This window comes from Engraulis encrasicolus, chromosome 15 (assembly GCF_034702125.1).
Source record: "Engraulis encrasicolus isolate BLACKSEA-1 chromosome 15, IST_EnEncr_1.0, whole genome shotgun sequence".
Classification (NCBI taxonomy): domain Eukaryota; kingdom Metazoa; phylum Chordata; class Actinopteri; order Clupeiformes; family Engraulidae; genus Engraulis; species Engraulis encrasicolus.
The window spans coordinates 31,880,093-31,885,092 of NC_085871.1; the positions used below are offsets into that span (position 1 = coordinate 31,880,093).

Consider the following 5,000-nt stretch of genomic DNA (forward strand, 5'->3'; position numbering starts at 1 on the left):
TAGCTATTGGCAGCACAGTGCCAATGAGCAGCATTGCAATACCTACTCTGGCCATCATCCTACACAGTGCACTTTTAAGGTAGTGGAGCTCTATTTCTGCCACTACACACAAAAAAATACTGGGTTATTTTTTTACCCAAATACTGGTTTATGACAATTTTACTACTTATTGGGTTTTTTATACCCACACTGGGTAATTTGATAGAAACGTGCTGGGTTATATGTTTACCCATTTACTGGTGTGTGGTCGTTTGACCATATACTGGGTTATACTAACCATTAATGAGTTATTATACCCAATCACTGGGTTTATCATAACATTTGAAATCAGAGCCAGCCAACGGACTTTTTCCTGGAAGTCAACTGAACTGAGGAAACCTTCAACAACAAGGAAAGGTTTGTAATGAATTAAACTAATATGTGTGCTGTCTAAGTAGTAAACTTGATATAAGGGTAAAAATGGACAAGGCGCCACCATTTAGACAGTGTTTCTCATTATCACAAGATTTTAACCACCACGGTCTCGAAGTGATTAGCACGTTCAAACACGCTACGTTGACCTAATAGGTAGCGTCAGATATTATTCGATTACTTCCTATCCTAGTTACATATAGCCTAATTGCAGTAAACATCTGACTTCTCTTTTTCATTTATAAAACACGGTGGAAACGGTGGCCGAGCTGTGGGCGAGGCTAGCAGCAGCTTTCAAGCTTACAAAAAAACTAGCTACAGTATCAGCAAGCTAGCTCTAGTTAGATATGAGTCTAGCTAGCATGCTCTAACTGTAGTAATTGAAGCAGAAAGTGAAGTATTTTATTCTTAACATCCCCTGCCGTTGTGCTGTACTTGTTAGATTTGTTTGCAGCCCGGGTATGAATGAGAGACAACTAGGGGTGTCGGGTGATGGGACATTATAACTAAACCGAAGCCTTTCATTTTGACGTTCGTAATTACATTCTGCTGCAACTTGACATTGTTTAGCGATTACGTGCAGCTGGCTGTCAGTTAGTTGCAGATAGCTTGGTTTAGTGCTGGTAGGAAACGCCAAACTTAGTGAGCTCACGGGGAGAGTGCCTCCGCAGTAAATTCTACAACTTGTCAAGGCACTTTGTAAAATGATTTCCCCTCGCGGCTTGTCTGCTCCTCTAGTCCGGCGACGTCTAGTGGGCTACCTCTAGCCGGTGAGTGGCACTGGGCACTGGCTAATCGTTTGTGGCTAGAGCGTAGGCAATTCTTTTATCAAGGGCATCCTGATGTATGCTCTGCTCACTGGAGCTTTAATACGCTACGGGTGTTTTCTTGTTGCTGCGCTGCTCTGTCACCCGGCCGCTTGTGCGTCTGGGGTCGAGTTTGGGATGGGATAGAACTATGTGACGTCGGTCTGGGCCATCCCAGCATAGCCTACTGAGGCTATCCCTCTGAATATGTGTGTCTCGCTATTGCTTGTGCATGTGCTAAGATCCTTTACTATGCTTTATGCTTCACCCGAACAGTTTTGAGTATGCACTAACTGTATTATTAATCACCAGGTTAACCAGAGACCGCACTGGCGTCCGGATCCTTTGTAAGCTGATCACGTTATGTCCGTCTGTGCTAAGGTATGTGCAAACATTGTATATTGTAGCATTATTCACCAGACGCTTCAGAGGATGCCATAAATGCAATTGTTTTGAATTAGGCCTCTTTTAAAGCCACGTCAGTCACTCACTAACAGTTCCAGCACGAGACTTTCTGCATTATGTTTAATAGGGGAATAACTGTCCACATTGTCAGAAGCCCGAACAAATTAACTGCAGATAACTAGTTCTAATGCAGATATGCAATGGTCACCTCTCCACATCAACACTGACACTTTCAACTGGCTAAAGATATTTGTTTCTGTGTGATTTGATATATAGATGCTGCCAAACCAAGGCATTGCTTGGAAAGAAATTATTTCTTATGTGTTGCCTTTTTTGTCCTAGACTGGAAGTGACTGAAAGACAACACAGATGCATTCTTTCAGCAAGGTTAGTATTGCTGCTTCTCAATATGTGTAGCCTGCCATTGTTGTAGCCATACCCCATAAAGCCAAAACAATGATCACATGCATGCATTTATTATGATTGTAGATTGGAACTTAACACCTCAATCTCTAGCTTCTTGCTATACATGGGTTCTGAGTGTTTATCAATATGATGTTATGAAGAGGGGCAAGACACTGGCAGCCAACCATGTGAGCTAAGTTTTTGACCGACAGCGCTTTCCAACAATCAGAGGTTGAGTTGTGCACAGTTAGCTTTGCGCAGTCAGGTTATAAACACATTTTAGAACCCATGTATAAAGAAGAGATTAAAGCACCAGCACAGTTGGGATACTGTATGATATTGATAAAGCATTTGCTTAGCCTTCAGACCCATGTAATTAATGCCTGTTTCCTTTATAGAACAGGAAGTAACATTCAGTAATACCTTGAGCAGCATTTGCTAACTCTCTCTCTCTCTCTCTCTCTCTCTCTCTCTCTCTCTCTCTCTCTCTCTCTCTCTCTCTCTCTCTCTCTCTCGTACTTATTTCTAAGGTGACCAAAATCTGTTTCGCTCTGCAGCACTTGTCCTGGAGGTTTTGTAGACAGAGTGAGTATCTGGATACTTCAATATACAGCCATGGAAAAAGACAATATTTTCTTTAGAAATTTGGAGAAAATGTATTTGCCAGTTTATAGAATGAAATAGCAATGTTTGTTTTACTCAAACACACACCTATCTATGACGAGGTGCTGCTTGGAAATTATTTCTAATGTGTTGCCTTTTTTGTCCTAGACTGGAAGTGACTGAAAGAAAACGGAGACTCATTCTTTCAGCAAGGTTAGTATTGCTGCTTCTCAATATGTGTTGCCTGCCATTAATGTAGCCATACCCCATAAAGCCAAAATAATGATCACATGCATGTATTTATTAGGAATGTAGATTGGAACTTAACAGAACACCTCCATCTCTAACTTCTTGCTATTAAGAAAATATTAAAGCACCAGCACAGTTGGGATACTGCATGATATTGATAAAGCATTTGCTTAGCCTTCAGGCCCATGTAATTAATGTCCGTTTCCTTTATAGAGCAGAAAGTAACATTCAGCAATACCTTGAGCAACACTCGCTAACTCACTCTCTCTCTCTCTCTCTCTCTCTCTCTCTCTCTCTCTCTCTCTCTCTCTCTCTCTCTCATATTTCCTTATTTCTAAGGTGACCAAAATCTGTTTCGCTCTGCAGCACTTGTCCCGGAGGCTTTGTAGACAGAGTGAGTATCTGGATACTTCAATATACAGCCGTGGAAAAAATGACTATATTTTCTTAAGAAATTTGGAGAAAATGTATTTGCCAGTTCATAGAATGAAATAGCAATGTTTGTTTTACTCAAACACACACCTATCTATGACCGAGGTGTTCCTGCACGGTTCACTTTCCTCAGGCCGCGAACCGGCCACCTCATCAACGCATCTGGTTTGGCAATGGGAGGCACAATACAAGACTGTTGAGCTAAAGGACCGGTCAGCTACCCCACAGTTACCGCACTGTATTGAGGCTTTGGGAGAGAGGTTTTTACTAACGTTCCTGTAACGGAGGCTAACTAGCACAGAGTTGGCGTGGAACGTTGGTAAACCTCCCTCCGATAGCCTCATACAGTCTCGTGCCGTTGGGCCGAGAGACTAGTCTCTTGGCCCAGCGGTATCGTACTGTGTCTCCCATTGCCGAACTGTTGTAGTTGACTAGGATGCAGGTTCGATCCCCGAGGGGGGTGAACAGGTGCAAGATGACCTCCGTCACAGTGGTGCCGTGACCCGGATGGGAGTGAGGTTTAAGGGGGAGAGTGTAACGGAGGCTAACTAGCACAGAGTTGGCGTGGAACATTGGTAAATCTCCCTCTGATAGCCTCATACAGTCTCGTGCCGTTGGGCCGAGAGACTAGTCTCTTGGCCCAGCGGTATCGTACTGTGTCTCCCACTGCCGAACCGTTGTAGTTGACGAGGGTGCAGGTTCGATCCCCGAGGGGGGTGAACAGGTGCAAGATGACCTCCGTCACATTCCACCTCACACTTTGATAGTTGGCCTCCTTTACATATACATAGTAAAATCAGAAAAACTGAACATTTTCAAGTGGTCTCAGATTTTTTCCACATATGTGTATACTATTTATTTACATGACTATGAATTAGTCATATTCTTTTAACATACAAGTATAGGGTCGGGGAAAAAGGTTTATTTCGTTCAGTGATAATCTCCCACATATGTTCATGAAAGGTTAATTTTTAGTTCATTAACTTGAATTGAAAACACAGTTCAGGGACACCAATAATCTCCATGTTTCTGGCAGTCAGGGGTAAGTAATGGGGGGGATGAATAACAGCTATACTCCTCCATCTGCCTCCTGCCCGAACATGGTCCAAAAAAGAGGGTGTGCTTGGACATCTCAAGTTCATGTGCTGGATCAAAAATTTCAAAATTAACATAAATAACAAAGGTCTGAGTAGTGACGGACACTTGCATGTCAACAAGCATCTTTTATGAAAGATTCATCTAATGTATTTCAACATGAGTAATTTGTTTTTCTTACTTTTTTCTATGGTTGTAGGTGACTGAACGAAAACCTAAATGGTAAGCCTCTGTTTCTCTTTTGAATATGTGTACCATTCATGTTTCCTTAAAAAGCCAAAAGACAGTAGGTCTACAAGTTACTATATATTTTGTACAAAGGAAAAAGAATCTGGTGCCACACGGATGTCTATTTTCTGTTATTTATATTTTCAGTGCAGTAAGACTAACGTCTCGCCATGTGTCTTCAGAGGACGAAGACGCATGTCGAAACGTTAGTCTTACTGCACTGAAAAAATAAATAACAGAAAATAGACATCCGTGTGGCACCAGATTCTTTTTCCTTTGTACTTATTATTTAGTCCTGCTCTGGTTGCACCGGAGTGTTAATTTAGAAGCACAGAGTGCGTATCTCCTTTGTTTTTAATACATATT

At 42.0% G+C, this 5,000-nt stretch overlaps 1 long non-coding RNA gene across 1 annotated transcript in view; it reads left to right on the plus strand.

Annotated features, from left to right (window-relative positions):
* The first annotated feature begins 307 nt into the window (after nt 1–307).
* Nucleotides 308–5,000, plus strand: part of LOC134464584 (uncharacterized) — a 5,268-nt gene continuing 575 nt past the window's right edge. The window contains exons 1-7 of the long non-coding RNA XR_010037954.1: nt 308–396; nt 1,530–1,598; nt 1,965–2,009; nt 2,585–2,612; nt 2,799–2,843; nt 3,219–3,273; nt 4,606–4,628. This is a non-coding gene — a long non-coding RNA (uncharacterized LOC134464584). The remainder of the gene's footprint in view (nt 397–1,529; nt 1,599–1,964; nt 2,010–2,584; nt 2,613–2,798; nt 2,844–3,218; nt 3,274–4,605; nt 4,629–5,000) is intronic.